The sequence below is a fragment of the Monodon monoceros genome, unplaced genomic scaffold (genome assembly GCF_005190385.1).
Source record: "Monodon monoceros isolate NGI ecotype Baffin Bay Population unplaced genomic scaffold, NGI_Narwhal_1 Super_Scaffold_6, whole genome shotgun sequence".
NCBI classification, from domain to species: domain Eukaryota; kingdom Metazoa; phylum Chordata; class Mammalia; order Artiodactyla; family Monodontidae; genus Monodon; species Monodon monoceros.
Window position 1 is genome coordinate 65,898,202 of NW_021703783.1, and position 17,942 is coordinate 65,916,143.

Here is a 17,942-nt window from a genome sequence, read left to right on the forward strand (position 1 = left end):
TGGGGTTGTGTTTTTTTATTCAAATGACATATGAAATATTTATATGATGCAGACAGCCTAAAATTCCTATCGTATGTGATCATCACTAGAATGTTAATGAGATATTCACAGATAAATGCATCATGTGTTGGAAAAATTTAGCTGTTTGGCTTTTTCAGGAAAATTGAGCCACTACTAGGATGAAAAAGTAAGGTATTTAATATGTAAATTGTGGCTTACAAGAATGTGAGTGGAGCCTGCATCAGTGAGGGTCTGAAAGGCCATCCATACTCAATCACTAAGGACTCAGCCAGAAGAACAGGGCTCAGTAGAAACCAGAACTCATGGAGAAGTCAGCTGATTTGCTGCTTCCTCTGTCACCATCATGAAAGGAAGTTCTTAAAGGTCTTTGAGTTCTGCAGATTCCATGCATCTGGCTGCCATCACCTTTTGAGCAGAATGACTTCTTTGTCACTTCTACCTCCCAAATGTTACATGACTTGCCCCTCATTAGCAAACTCTAACCCATGACCAGGTATGGAAGGAAATTCTAGGAAACGTTGTCCCCAGCTTTAGAAGGGACTTCTGGTGGTGCTGAGTTAAGGACAATCAAGTACATTACCAAAAATGCTATAACATATCTATACATATAAACATATAGTCACATTGCAATGGCTTAATGAAATAACCAATTAATTATTGTTAGAGTTAAAGTCCTCCTATTTTCAGTCTTAGGTAGTTGGATACTTAAAGAATTAATATTTGTTAACTGGGTTTTCAGATACTGTCCACCGTTTTCTTTTTTTTTTTTCCCTAATGGGTCTTAGAAACAATCTTCACCTTTTTTTATATCCATGCTGTAAGGAATCAGTGCTTTTCTAACAATGTATGTAATTCATTTTTCAATCAAGTATCAGGTATAATCAAATGATGCATTTGATTGCTAACTTATACACATCATAAAAATTCAATTTTTGAATAAATTATTACCACCAATTTCTACTTAAAATATTCAGTTTCCCAGATGTACTTTTTTAAAACTGAAAGTAGTTGTGGGTGAAATAAACATAGTAGTAATAAAATAGTAATATTGTTATTTCTTGACAATTTGCTATGTATGAAGCAGAAACTAAGGCTTTTATATATCCCAGCTCATTAAATTATCAATTTTAATTATCAATCTTATTTCAAGTATGTTTTATGAATCCCTCTTTAAAGTTGAATGAAATGAAGCAAAATTTTAAGTAACTTGTAAAAATTCAAAGAGCTGTTGAATGATAGAATTTGGATACAAATTCAAATTCATGCTATGAGTTAGCTTGAAATCATAAGCCTTCCATAACATTTCCTATAATTTGCAGTGTAGGTGTATATCTGATGAGACCAAAATTTGGCATGTAGTGGGAATATGGTTGGGGAGCAGTATATGGGAAGGCTGGGAAACAAGAGAACCATGTGAAATATTCTGTTTCCTTGAGATAGCACATTTGTCTAGACTCCAAACTCTTCTTTATACAGGTCCTTCCTCTGATTATGATTTTTCTAATATTTCTTGAAAGCTAGAGGAAACATTTAATGACTAAATCAAAACCTCAATAATCTAAGCAATCATTTTTATTAAATAGAGTCTAAGTGCCAGTACAACATAATTTGCAGCAGTATTCTAATATACATTTCTCCTCTGCCATTTATTTTTAAAATTCTAGGCAAAACCTTATATAAGATTTAAAAGTACATTACTTAAGAAATAGGAAGGTAATGATTTTCAAATGGCTTAATGATTTTGAACATTAAATGTTATATTACAGATCTTAGAATGTTTTGCAATACAGTATTAATTTACCTGAGAGGTTATTCCACAAGGAATAAAAACATGTGTTTCTAACTAAACTTATTACTTTAAAAGCTTGATGAATGACAACTATGAAAAAAAAATCCCCTTAAAACCATAGACTAATTGGTTGAATATAAAGTCTCTGGGGTCTGAAACAACAGCTGTGCATATACATTAAGGCAAAATATGAGGCAAGAGGAACAGATAACAGCAAATAAGTCTCGTTTTATGCCGAATGATATAAGAACTCTTAAATGTTTCCTTTCTCTCCTACATTCTGTTCATAGGCCCACATGTTCTATGTCAATGAGTAATGACTTGCCATTCTTTATGTTTTTTTAATTTTTTTCCTGTTTCTGTTGCCTTTCCTCGTTACAGTTCTTCTCAGTGTCTGCTCACAACCTTGGCTCAGTTCAACCTGCCATATGGAGGCAAATCTAGGGAGTAGGTATGGTTTCTCCTTACAGGCCCTGTACTCTTCAGGATCGCCATTAAGCCAGTTATAGCTTTGACGTCTTTTCTACATTTTTTTGTATCTACAAGATTTTTAAAATATTGCATCTTATTGTTGCACAACTTTTACAGTCCCCTGCAATCTCTTTACCTGAACGTAAGCAGACTGACATTTTGAAGTGAAATGAAAATATGCTGATGCAAGATACAAATTAAAATGGCTTCCCTTGCCCCTGGGATAATTCAGCAGTCTTTGAAATGGCTCACAGAGCCATTCCAGCCTGACCCCTGCATACTTCTATGGCTTCAGTGCTCATCTTTCTTGCTTTTGCACTCCATTCTTGGGTTGCTTGATTCTGCTCGTCTTTCTCCTCTCTTAGTCTTAGTGCGGGCTTTAACCTCTCCCTTGATCATCTCCTGCCATGTTTTCCTGAATACATGTTAGTCATTTTTTTCAGGTATCGCCTTAGAAGTCATGCTCTTTATGTACTTCAGGAATGTTTATCTTCTTACCGTGCTCCCTATTTTGTTTAGCTTCAGCTACCACAGTGTCACTGTTTTTTTTGTACTTTTGTTTTAATTGCTTGCTTTTTGCTTTATATTGTAAGCACTCAGAGGGAAAGACCACATCTATCCTGCTCTCCATTTCAAATTTCATTCGTCGCACAGAGTCTAAGATATTATTTGTTAAATAGACATTTCATCTTTGTAAATTCTTTACCTGGATGCCTCTTATCTTTTACCTATACACGTTAAATTGTTAATATGATTGGATTGTCAGCAGTTACTAAGTCAATGGTGTGGGGGTTTGGGAATTTTCAGAGGGAATGATACAATATCAAGCATTATATATTAAAATAAATTTTAACTCAATAATTATAGGAATATTTTTTCTAAATAAATTTCAGATCTGTGAATGAGAATTAGCTTGTTCAGTTAGTATTGTATGAGCAGTGTTCAAACTATGAGGACAAAAAAAGTACTTTAGGTGTGTGTGTGTGTGCATGCATGTACTGCTTTGCCAGACACCACATTTACTATTTATACAATGCCTGAAAATCATGTAGTAAAGAAGAAGACAATCAAGAGGTAAGTTGGTTAAAATATTATAAGAAAACAGCTAATACCCTAACAAATACACAGAACTTATATATCCCCTTTCCTATTGTAAATATCTCAAACATTAAACTAAGAAACAAAGCTGAGGAAAAAACAGACTTTGAACAAATAATATAAATGGAGAAAATAAATGTGCTAAATAAAATATAAATTTTTTTTGGCTAGATTAAATTTCCCTGTAATACTATTTTGGCATACTACATATTGAATAATGAATATTTAACAAATAACTATTGACTTGGATAGGAAAACAGCTATAGCACCTAATTCTTGACTATTAAATGGCTTTCTAAACTGACTTGAGAATGAATTATGAGTTAATTTGGCCACCGATAACCAACATTTCTTCTGATATCCTGTACTGGATAGCATGAGGAAAAAAGATTTCTTTCAGAGATATGTGAACCTAAATATTTGAAAACTTACAAAGACCTTCTGCATAATAGTAGGTTTCTCAGTGTTTTTGAAATATGTTTTCCCACACTAAATCAATTGTGAGTGTGTGTATAACAATTGATTCAATGTTTGAAAAATATATATGTATATACATATTGGTTTGAAGGAGGAAAGAAGCAGAATTATTAACAGTTAACAGTTATTATTAACAGTTAACAGTTCATATAATCTCTGTCTTAGATGTTAAATAAAATATGTCTTTTGCAACTTATATTCAGAATTTTGGTAAAATACTGAATTTCTTTACATCTCTATTCTATGGATGTTTTATGAATTAAATAAAACAAGGAATATAATTAATCCAGCACTTGGCTCAGTACTTATCCTAGTAGTAGTAGTTGTATTGGTGTATTCATTTAAAAAAATCAATTTTATTTTTATTATGCTTTAAATTTTGAATTTGACTTAATAGTTCTTAGTGCTCTGAAAATAAAGACATATTTTCCACCACATATTTTGTTGTTCAGCGACAGCAAATGGAGAAGACTTAGTTTCATACCTGCACTTTTCCAATGAGAACTTTTCAAATAAATTAACTGGAAATTAAATGTGAAGATATTAAAAAATATATGTATTTCAAAAAAGGAAATTTCCAAAACAAACAAACAAAAACACAACAACAACCAAAACCCTTCATGAACAATCTTAAGGAACTATTTTTTGTTTTAAGTCACATTTTTATTTTGTTATTTTTAAAGAAGCACTACCCTTAAAGATTTCAGAGTAGTTTAAACTAGAGGGTGCATTTCATAATCTCTGATCATTTGCTCAATACTTAATTTATTCTACAGAAGACATCTGCCATATAAAATTACAAGAAAATGGAACAGGTATAAAAATCTTCTGTGCTGTAAATAGAACCATTAAATGGTGCCTGCTTTGTCACATTTTGTTGGGACTGGTTAGAGATGTAACATCAGGTAATACATTTCAGAGTGATGTGACAAGGAAATTAGATACTGAATGCTTTGTAGTTCTCAATTTATAAAACTTTAAAATCTCATTTAAGGAATGACACATCCTAGAAAAGGAACCAATCAAAACTTCTTCTAAATTGTTGAATTAACAACAAGAAAAATTAACTTTTTTTTAAAGAAAAAAGTATTTTGTTCACTGGGATCTGAATCATCATAAAACCTCTGTTAGAATCCTTGCCAAACATAATCTGTGTACTTATTCAAGGTTGCATGATGCATTAACTACATTTAACAATTTAATTAAAATAAGAAATTACATTTAATTATTTATAATAAATTCTTTCAAAGTTTTCAATATCAAATTCAATGAATGGGTGTGTGTGAATGTGGTATTTTAGTTTTTTGAGATAAACACTTTAAATTCACTAATTGTAAGAACTGAATTTTATAGAACCCAAGATAAGAAATAACAGTACAGTCCCTAGGATAAGTTGAATTATTGTTGGATGGGTGGGGGTTTTGGCAGCTTACATCTCAGAAGCAGCAGGGTATTCAGAGCTAGTAATGATAAAAATACTTTCAAACGAGAGCTACAGTGATAATTGAAGTATAAAGAACTTAGATGGGCAAGTTCAAACATTCAGCTCTGTGTCCTAAAAAGAATAATGAAAACAAACAACTCAAAGAATTGAAATAAAAATTTTAAAGAAGAGAAAAACATCAATTGAAAACTAAAGTAAGCATAAAATAAAAATATGAGAATGGACAGTAAATAAAATCCATATATGAAATAGTAAGATAGTAATTCTCTTTGCTTTTCAGCTTTAACTTTAAATGCATATATAATTTTAAGTAATTGCTGTTTATTTGGAAATTTTGAATATATACTTTATGAAATAATTCCTGAAAGTAATAAACTGAAATGTCAGATGATACTACTATTATGAAATTATAAACATGCAAATATCCATTCAATATCTATTTACTGAGTACCTTTCTGTGCAAGACATGTGTTAGATAAAATGAGAACTTAAAAATGTGTACTAAGTTTACTCCTGCCTTAGTGAAGTTAGCAACCTTGTATAGGAACAGGTGAGTGAGCAACTGATGTAAGATATTCACTCTGTACTTATCTGAAAGTGCTTATTATATTATTCACAGAGGTGACACGTTAATTCTACTGAAACGGAGCAATAATGTCCTTCCTAAAGGGATCAGATTTGAACTGAGACCCACTAGCAAATATATGACTTTAGCTGGTGAGATTTTGAAAGCAGTCTGAGTTTAGGAAATGAAATATAAAAACCATAGTTGACAAATGTACAAGATAAGTTCAAGAGACAGATAAGTCCAGTTTATCAAGATGAGTGAATGCGATAGCTTGGTTTCAGGAAAGAGGAGTTTCAGGAAAGGGGAGGATGGAAGAGTTATAAGTGGCACTGCATGGGACCAGCAAGTATGGGTCAGATAATGGAAAACCATGAACGGAGCCTCATTCTTTGAGAAGTGGAAAGTCAATGCAGATTGTTGAGAATGGAAGTAATATGATCAGAGAGGCCAGATTGGAAAGAATTTAGTCAAGGTAGTTAGTATTCTAAGTGGAAAGGCAACAATACTCTGAACTATTACATGTTGGAAAGAAGGGATGAATGAAGATATTTTTTGAATTAGAAGTAATATTTATTCATTGCTTAAAAAATACTTAATGTCAACTACATGTCATACACTATTCTAGGACCTAATAATAGAAAGATTTTCAAAATAGAGAAGTTTCCTACTCCCCACCCTTGGGGAGCTTATGTTCTAAATCACACTGGTTAGGGAGGGCTTCTCTGGGAAGGTGATGTAGAAGAAGGAATGTGATGGTAAAGAAGCAGCAGGGCATGCAACAATAAAAGGAAAGAACGCTTCACATAGAGCATGCAGTTGGTGCCAAAGCCTACTGAGGAGGAAATGCAGAAACGTGCTGATTTCAAAGGATAGGAAGAAGGTCTCTATGCTTGGAGCTTGAGTGACAAGGGATGGAATGGTAAGAGGAAGAGAAGTAGAGAGAGCTTTATAAGTCACCATAAAGGATTTTGATCATTTTTTTTCAATTGGGATTGGAAGACATTACGTAGAAATGTGACAGATTTAGCTAGTGGTTTTGAAATTTTACTCAAGCTATCTTATAAAAAAATGGATCACACAAAGTCAAATGAATAGTAGATGATGTCTCCAGTGCTTTGACTCTGTCTGACCTGAATTGTGATTCCATTATGAAAAAAAGAAAAAGGAAGAAGAGACTTGGGAATTAAAATAATGAGTTTGTTTTTTCTCTTACTTTTGAGTGTAAAAAGTGTAAAAGTGTAACATCACAGAAACTCAGGGAGAAAAATGTCGCAGAGGACAAGGGCTGTACTGACACATACTACAGAGAAATCAAGAGTGATGAACACAGAGAAGATGTAATAGATTTATCTATTACAAGGTCATTGTAAATCATCCAAACAGCAGCTAGCTAAAGTGATGAGAATAGAAGCCAAATTATTAAGTTTGAAAAGGAGGTTAGAAGTGGAGCTATCAAGTGAATTCTGTTATTTGAAAAAATTTAGCAGTGAAATAAAGGAAAAGATTCAGGCCTTTCAGTTATGTTGTAGTGCTACAAAAGAAGTCATTCTTCTGAAATATGAAGCAAACATATAAAAGCTGATTTCTGTGTTTTTTTGATCAACTTTTTGCATTTTCAGTTCTGGAAGTAATGTGTCACTTTTTTCACATTTACACGTATTTTAAATTTAGAAATAAATTGGTTGTACATAATGCTCTGACTTTACTTGCTTAATATAATGAAAACGAGTGAAAAATATTTGAAATATGGAAAGTAATTTAATAGATATGAATTTGATTTATATGGTTTTAGTTTTTTCTTATGCAGAAGTTCATTTAAGGACACTATTATAATTTAGTAGTGGTATTAAGTAAATGCCAATGACGCAAAATGAAACTTTAAATAATGTTTCCAATATTTTGCCTCCTCCCATCTCAAACATTACAATTAAACTCAGTTTGAAGGCAAACTTCTGGTTTAAAACAGTATGACTAGGTAGGTTTATTCCTAGGTATTTTATTCTTTTTGTTGCAATGGTAAATGGGAGTGTGTCCTTAATTTCTCTTTCAGATTTTTCATCATTAGTGTATAGGAAAGCAAGAAGCTTCTGTGCATTAATCTTGTATCCTGCTACTCTACCAAATTCAATGATTAGCTCTAGTAGTTTTCTAGTAGCGTCTTTAGGATTCTCTATGTATAGCATCATGTCATCTGCAAACAGTGACAGCTTTATTTCTTCTTTTCTGCTTTGGATTCATTTTATTTCTTTTTCTTCTCTGATCCCTGAGGCTAAAACTTCCAAAACTATGTTGAATAATAGTGGTGAGAGTGGACAGCCTTGTCTTGTCCCTGATCTTAGAGGAAATGGTTTCAGTTTTTCACCACTGAGAATGATGTTGGCTGTGGGTTTGTCATATATGGCCTTTATTATGTTGAGGTAACTTACCCCTGTGCTGACTTTCTGGAGGGTTTTTATCATAAATGGGTGTTGAATTTTGTTGAAAGCTTTTTCTGCATCTATTGAGATGATCATATGGTTTTTCTGCTTTAGTTTGTTAATATGTTTTAACACATTGATTGATTTGCGTATATTGAAGAATCCTTGCATTCCTGGGATAAACCCCACTTGATCATGGTGTATGATCCTTTTAATGTGCTGTTGGATTCTGTTTGCTAGTATTTTACTGAGGATTTTTGACCTGTATGCAGAAGACTATAAGATGCTGATGAAAGAAATTAAATATGATACAAACAGATGGAGAGATATACCATGTTCTTGGATTGGAAGAATCAACATTGTAAAAATGACTATACTATACTACCCAAAGCAATCTACAGATTCAATGCAATCCCTATCAAAATACCAATGGCATTTTTCACAGAACTAGAAGAAAATATTTTACAATTTGTATGGAAACACAAAAGACCCCGAATAGCCAAAGCAATCTTGAGAAAGAAAAACGGAGCTGGAGGAATCAGGCTCCTGCATTTCAGACTACACTACAAAACTATAGTAATCAAGACAGTATGATAATGGCACAAAAGCAGAAATAGAGATCAATGCAACAGGATAGAAAGCCCAGAGATAAACCCATGCACATATGGTCATCTTGTTTTTGATAAAGGAGACAAGACTATACAATGGAGAAAAGACAGCCTCTTCAATAAGTGGTGCTGGGAGAACTGGACAGCTACATGTAAAAGAATGAAATTAGAGCACTCCCTAATGCCATGCACAGAAATAAATGGAAAATGGATTAAAGACCTAAATGTAAGGCCAGACACTCTAAAAGTCTTAGAGGAAAACGTAGGCAGAACACTCTATGATATAAATCACAGCAAGATCCTTTTTGACCCACCTCCTAGAGAAATGGAAATAAAAACAAAAATAAACAAATGGGACCTAATGAAACTTAAAAGCTTTTGCACAGTAAAGGAAACCATAAACAAGATGAAAAGACAACCCTCAGGATGGGAGAAAATATTTGCAGATGAAGAAACTGACAAAGGATTAATCTCCAAAATATACAGGCAGCTCATGCAGCTCCATATCAAAAAAACAAACAACCCAATCCATAAATGGGCAGAAGACCTAAATAGACATTCCTCCAAAGAAGATATACAGATTGCCAACAAACACATGAAAGGATGCTCAACATCACTAATCATTAGAGAAATGCAAATCAAAACTACAATGAGGTATCACCTCACACCAGTCAGAATGGCCATCATTAAAAAATCTACAAAGAATAAATGCTGGAGAGGGTGTGGAGGAAACGGAACCCTCTTGCACTATTGGTGGGAATGTAAATTGATACAGCTACTATGGAGAACAGTATGGAGGTTCCTTAAAAAACTAAAAATAGAATTATCATATAACCCAGCGATCCCACTACTGGGCATATACCCTGAGAAAACTATAATTCAAAAGGAGTCATGTACCACAATGTTCCCTTCAGCTCTATTTACAATAGCCAGGACATGGAAGCAACCGAAGTGTCCATCGACAGATGAATGGATAAAGAAGACATGGCACATATATACAATGGAATATTACTCAGCCGTAAAAAGAAATGAAATTGAGTTATTTGTAGTGAGGTGGTTGGACCTAGAGTCTGTCATACAGAGTGAATAAGTCAGAAAGAGAAAAACAAATACCATATGCTAACACATATATATGGAATCTAAAACAAACAAACAAACAAAAAAAACAGTTCTGAAGAACCTAGGGGCAGGGCAGGAATAAAGACGCAGATGTAGAGAATGGACTTGAGCACACAGGGAGAGGGAAGGGTAACCTGGGATGAAGTGAGAGAGTGGCATGGACATATATACACTACCAAATGTAAAATAGATAGCTCGTGGGAAGCAGCTGCATAGCACAGGTAGATCAGCTCAGTGTTTTGTGACCACCTAGTGGGATGGGATAGGGAGAATGGGAGGGAGATGCAGGAGATATGGGGATATATATATATGTATAGCTGATTCACTTTGTTATAAAGCACAAAGTAACACACCATTGTAAAGCAATTATACTCCAATAAAGATGTTATAAAAAAGCAGAACAGTATGACTAAACATTTCTAAGAAACCTTTTAGAGCTCAAATGACAGAAGTAATAGAATTGTCTGTGAATCCGAAGCACCTCTTGGTGTATTGCCTCACTTGATCCCCATGACAACTTAGTAAGTATGCAAATTGAGGAAGCTGAATCTTAATGAGATTGAATTGAATTTTACAGTTTAGCAATAATAGAGTTAACATTTTGGCCCTAGTTTTATTATACTTAAATAGGAGCTTTTGCCAAAAAGCAATGTCCAGAATATTCTAAGAAAGCCTGTAATGGACCCAACAAATCTTACCATTTATTATTTTTTCCTGTAATGGTTTCTAGAAAGTTCAGAAATCAATTTTACAATTATTCCAGGTCATATATTGTTTTACTACATTATTGTTATTTTGCATTGCTTTACCATTATGTATTTAAACATTTTGGTTTGTCATTATTTGATAAGAAAGTTTGTATTGTATTTGAAACTAGACACAATGATTACAAAGGATGAATAAATGAATGAATGAAAATACTAAATTATTCCTTGACTTTTTTTGTATGTATTTGAAGAGATCTTCATTCAACTGAAATTTCCATTTCAGTAGCATATTCTAATACTATTTATTTAGTAAATATTCACCAAGTACCCATTAAACATATTAATTAAAAGAACAGTATGATACGCAGTATGAGCAGAGGGTTCTTTGTAAGTGAGAGAGAACCATCTGGTTATTCATCAAGAGATTCCACAAGATGGTCTTTAAATCTGGTGAGTAAGTATCTAAGTTTTAGAATTAAAATCATGATTTTTCTGCCTAATGATAGTAGCTCCTTCTGTTAAGGGTGAATATATGTAATAGACAAGTTCAAAGATACTCTTATACAAACCAGAACTACAATGTATTAATTCAAAGTGAAAATATATCTGCTGAAAGAAATGCATTTGTATTATCTGCTAAATGTTTCTTTCTTGTTATAAAACAACATGGGAAAGCCAAATTATAATCATAAATTTGTTTAGTGATAAGATCCTCAAAGAATTAAAAAATATATATTTATGATTGCCTGCATCACATTGGCAAAATGAGAAACTAAAATGTTTTATTTATTTGTACAATCTTGTTACTAGTACAAAGTTCTTGTAATTTATTTTTATAAGGCAGATTTGTAAACCATTTGAATAAGCCAGTCACATTCTTTAGGCCTAAGAAGTCTTTGCCCTGGACTAGATTTGGAAGTCCCTTCCTCAATGAATGTCCTTCTCATATGTTCCAGCAGGAACAACACCCTCAGTGTATTGACAAATTTTTAATTAATGTTACTATTTTATTCACTCTTTCTCATATGTGTCAGTGTCCTATGTGTCATTCTATTTGTTTAAGGTGATTTTACATACTTGTAATGTAATCAATTATAGAATGACTTTATAATATTGGTCAAAAAGCAACTTTATTTTCTCATTTTCAAGTTCTTAGAGACATCTCTGTTTCCACTTATGAAAACAAATATATATTTAAATGTAATATTGCAACATGCATATTTTTTAAAGTCCTATGCTTTTTTTTTTTTTTTTACAAAACTAATAATGATAGTTATCCATAGGCAAAATAAAAAAGAAGGCAAACCCCACATCCAGGAACACTGAATCTAATTCCACAGTTATTTAGAAATCATTTATCCATTTTTATTAATGATTCTGGTATAGTTTTATTATGTAATCTTCCCTGATGCATTTTCTTCTTTAATTTGATATTAGTTATTAGTTTTCTTTTAAGTAAATTTTAATTTTCAAAGTGAAAAAAATTATTTCTAATCTGATTAGGCAGATGATAATGTACCTGCAGTATATTGTAAATAGTATTAAAGAATATTGTTTGAATTGTATTGATGTGTCTGTTTTACCAATAAAGTGCTATAAATTTAGATTTATTCAAAATAAAGGCATAAGTGAATCAGTAGAGTGATTACTATTCAACATTTCAGCAGGCTTTCTCAATCTTTCCATGCCTCTTTTCTCAGTGAATAACTGGACATATGGCTTTGTAGGGTTCTCTGGAGACTGAAGAAGGGAGTGATTTTTTTTTTAAATAAATTGATTCTAGTATGTATGGTGCGCTTCTATGTCTGTGTGTATCTGTGAGTGCTTGAATATGCTGCACAATATGAGGCTGGGGATTTTTGCCAAGGGAGAGCATGTGGCCATCCATCACAGGGGGGTGGGCAGTCATTTACAGAATGCTCCTTCCCCTTTCCAGAATTAAGTTGCCAAATGTGGAAAGTTACTGAATAAAAGTAATGAGGTCATTCATATGATAACTGTATGACTACAACTATGTGCAAAGAATGTATAGACATATATACATACACACACGCACAAACATATGAAAAATTTATACCTGAGAAGTAGTTTGTATGTAAATATATATAAGGTAAAGTTTATATGCAAAAAATGTTTTAGGGTAAAGTTCTTCAGAAAAGTAAAATTCAAATTCAATACATGCAACTATGATTTCAAGCAGCAGTTGAGAATTTCTGACTGTGTGAAAGGTTATTTACATGAATATTTAAATCAATGGTGGTGGATGTTAAGTCATTATCATATTTAGAGTTTATTACTTACCTTTAAGTGGCATTGCAACAGTTTGTTTTAAAAGTCAGTCTATAGAATTCCTTTACAATTATTGAGACAAGATGAACAATTTCATATTTCATCTTAAGAATGTGAATATATATGTCGCTTTTAAAATTCTTTTAGGGAGTAATTGAGTAAGGAAATCAGAAAATACTGTTGAAATACACGAGTTGAGAAGGAATAAAATAGGTAATATCATGACAAGGAAAGAGTGGACTGATGCATTTCATATTTAAAGAGAGGATTCTGTAAGACGCAATAATTGTTTGCCTGAAGTAGATTGATGTGGAGCAAAGGAAGAAGGTGTTAAATATTAAAGGTAGGTTTAGAGTCTGAGTCATGAGAATATTGGAAGATTTGAAGTGTCTTGTCAGAAGACTGTTTTAAACTTTTTCTTGATTTCCATTTGGCAGAATCCATCTAAAAATTTGGGACATGAGTCAGTCAGGTCTTTCAAACTATTTAACCATTCATCTAGTCCGGTTTATTTGAGTACCAAGATATCTCATTACTTAAATATAGTTATTGCAATTGAGGAAAATAAAACACTTTACCTTGATCAACTGAAATGTATAATCTGAATTATCTAAACTTTTAATCCGTAAGAGTCTACTACCACAATATTCTTCTTAATGTAGTTTAACTGTTTTATTTGGTTTAATTGAAAATTTGGTAAGATCATAAAAGCTCATCACCATGACTCCTTATAGCTCTTCAGTTTTTAAATTCACATTGTCCATTTTAGTATTATGCATATGGTTATTAATACAGTTCTAATACTATACACACATACATACACATATACACACACATCTCTTCAAATTCAGCCTCAGCACATAACTTTATGTGCTTAATTCTTCTAAATACTACAGTAAGTGCTAAAGGAAAAAATATGAATAAAACATGATTCTGCACTCAAGCTGTTCGCCGACTAGTTGGAAGGATAGATCTAGAACGTAATTCAATAATGGAGTGATATGAAAAAAATTATTGAATAAGTTTCAATGTACAGAGGCAGAGTGATCCTAGGGTGCCACAAATATGTGAAGGAGGCTTCAAAAACGAGGTGAAATCAGAGGGAAGTTTTGAGGACTGAATCAGACATTTGCAAAGGAATCCAAAGGAGGAGGGGTATTTTGAGTGGAAGAAATTTCCTTAAAGATCTTGATATGTTTACGCTACTGCTCAAAATGAAAGAAGTAACCCTGGAGAATAAAAAGTGGGTATAGGTGAATGTGATTAGGACGAGAGGCCGAGGAAACAATATAGGATGGCAGTGATGAAGCCCTGAAGAGCAAAAAAAAAATGGACCTCATCTGAATACTTTGGCTTAGTGTCAGGGTCTCTGCAGTCTTTCCCCTGCTCCTCCTTGACCCACCTCCAGATTGATTCAGGCCTGCAGTGAAAGGGAGTTTGCATGTATGCATCTCTTATTACATGCCAGCCATATTGTCTCATGTAATCCTTCCAGCAAGCCTCTTGCATTAGGAAGGAAAGATAAGCAGGAGCCAGCAGATCCTGGAGGCATCTGTACACAGCACTGGGAATTTAAGATTTTATCCTATTTGTGATGGGAATTCAGCATTTATAATAATAAATGAAATAATAGATAATAGACTTGCGTTTCTGAAATAACACTCAAATAGCAGTATGGAGAATGCATTGGCAGGGTACTGAGGGCAAAAATGAAAGGATATAGTTCAGATATTCATACTCATATAGTTTCAATACCTTTAGTTGTTAACAGATAATAGTTTCCTCAGTTTTATTACCATGAGAACAATAGGATACATATCAGAAGAAAATAAATCTACTCTATTATTTACTCCCGGTAAGCCAGATGTTAATGTCACACATTTAAGTGTGGATTTTATAAACTAGGAAAAAAGCACCAATTGATTGAGGAAAGCAGAAGAGTTTGAAGTGAAAGGTTTTCTGAAAATGTTCAAACTCACTTGGGAATTCTACTTATTGTTCTTTTAAAAGCTATTACTCTACTGTACCCTGCATTATGCTCAAGGAAACCACTAATAAACAGCAATAATAATGGCATGGTAAATTGTCCCTAATGGATTCCTATACATTTCAGTAATGACTTGTATAACAAGATTAAACTACATAGGAAAGAATAATCAGAAAACATGTACACATATTATATCCTTTATTGTCTTATTTTATAATGTTAGATGTTCATGATTGTGAGTGTAATAAAAACTTACTCAAGACAATGCTATTAAAAAGAAACCTAGGGCTTCCCTGGTGGCACAGTGGTTGAGAGTCCACCTGCCGATGCAGGGGACACGGGTTCGTGCCCCGGTCGGGAAGATCCCACGTGCTGCAGAATGGCTAGGCCCGTGAGCCATGGCCGCTGAGCCTGCGCGTCCGGAGCCTGTGCTCTGCAACGGGAGAGGCCACAACAGTGAGAGGCCCGCGTACCGCAAAAAAAAAAAAAAAAAAAAAAAAAAGAAACCTATAATTACAGCAATGAGAATAAGCTCTGAAAGCAGAATCAATAGGTGAATTTCAAAGTATTTGTAAAGAAAATAAAATCATTTGGGAAATTTTGAACACTTGTGATTCTGTGCTATACACCTAAATTATTATGACCTACATAACTCTGGCATAATTTCACCATGGCTTGACTTTTTCCACATCTGGATTTAGTTGGTGGCTTTAGTAACATGGATTTTCTTCAACAAAGTCTACATTTGGTTTCAAGATTTTGTCTTAAGAGGGTTGGAGAAGATCTGAAGGGCTGGGGAATAATTCCTTGAAATGTAGCTTTTGGCAGGAAAGATTACCATAGATAGCCTTTTGTATTTCCATACAGGAAAACTGTTAATATATAAATATCCAAACATTCAGAAAGCCAAGAATATAAAAGTCATGATGCTTATTTGATCTGCCAATCTGCTTTTTAAAGGAGAGTGATGTGAAGGACCATTAGAAGTTAACACTATAATTTGTCTACAAATGTAGTAGAGTTTGGATTCATGGACCTTATCTTAAAGTCAGGGAGATGAAGTGAACAAGTTAATGTGTGAAATATTGAGAAACATTCCTATAGCATTCCCAATGGTATATATTGAAAACAAAGATATACTGAATACTTAATATGCACCAGTTAGCTTCAAAGTGTATATACCATTTATACTTCGAAACAGATCCCATACTGCATTATCACTACCATTTTATAAGTGGGAAGGGTGAGGTATAGTGAATATTATTGCTCTTCTCAGAAAGTGGCATTCAAAATGTTTTGATATTTAAAAATATATGCTCTCTTTGTCCCCTCTTCTAGAATTCATTTTCCATATGGATAGGAATTATCAAAGCAAAAACTGCACTGGACAGAGTTATAGAGGTAAGAAAGATTTTTTTCAAGGCTATTCTAATAGGGGAGAGAGACCAGAAAACAGTTCAAATACAAGTCTAGTGGAAAAAGAATGCAAGAGTTTTTAAGAGGGGGGCTGGGGGATGATCATGTGCTGTCTGTGTTTCCCAATAGAAGGACATTGAAATTGTGTATAAATTTTAACTTAGTAATTCAATTTCTAATACTTTATTCTTGGAAAACAATCCAAGAAGCACACAAATATATTTTTACATATTAATATTTAATGTAGCATTATTTATGGTAGTGCAAATCTGGAAACAATCCAGATGAGCAGCAAAAGGAAATTGGTAAACAAACTGTTCTATCCAAATGAGGGCACACTATATAACCATTTCACAGTGTTTGAGGGGCATATTTATTAATGTAGAATAATATTTATGGTCTTAATCAAATAAAAAACTAAGCAGATTATATACATATTTATATTGAGTATCCATTTTTGAAAAGAATATTGCATTTAGTAGAAAATTTAGACTCATATGAGGTAAAGATGTAGCAGTTTTTATTTATGAATTATGAAATTAGGGTGATATTTTTCATAATCTTTGTATTTTCTAATTTTCCAAAAAATAATATACCTTTTTTGTGTGTGTGATTAAAGAAATGTGGAAAACAGAGAGAGAGAGAATAAAAGGGAGAGAAAGAGAGAATGTGAGGGGCATTTGAAAATAAAAACACTTGAAACTTTAGCAAAATGAGGTTAAAATGATCATATAATCATAGATAATTAGTATTCTATTAGTAATGGATTGTTTATTTAGGTTTCTTTTACTTATGACAAATAGAAAAAGCTCTCACTCATGTAAATATTAACAATAACACAATTATAATATGTATATATGACATATAATTATATACTAATTATAAATGTAATTATATATATTAATACTTATTAGATGAAGACATGCTTGTGGCTAGATAAGTGAAATGTGTTTGCAAATAGCTGGCTTTAGTCATGACTGAAATAGGGTCATCAGGCCCATCACTTTGTTGTGTTTGCTTTTGTGCTGTCTGTATTTTCTGGTAGGACCCAACTTTGGTGTACACTAAGTTATATGTTTTTCTATTTGTTAACAAGTTAATATCCAAGTAGCTGGAGGTGTGTCCTATCACAATGTATATATTCAAGGCGATCAAACATCTTGGCTAAGAGACATGATTGTCTAATTGGGCAAGTTCAGATTGAAGTCTTCAGCACTTCAATTACATGGAGTGAGTAGAGGAAAGATGGCCCTCCAGATGAAAATCAGGGTGCTGTTTTATATATGTGAAAGAATTCTGCATATGAAAAGAATCAGGTGGCTACTAAAAATATAAATTATACTGGTGTCAGTGAGAGATTGTAACTAGGCAAGCTAGGTAGAAAACTACTGTAATGATTATTATAATTACTGTACTAATCAATGTATAAGTGATATGGATTAATGCAGAAACATTAATGTTATTATATATTATAATATAATGTAAAATATATTAACTTTGTAGAAGGGTATTAATTGAAGGAAAGTGTGAC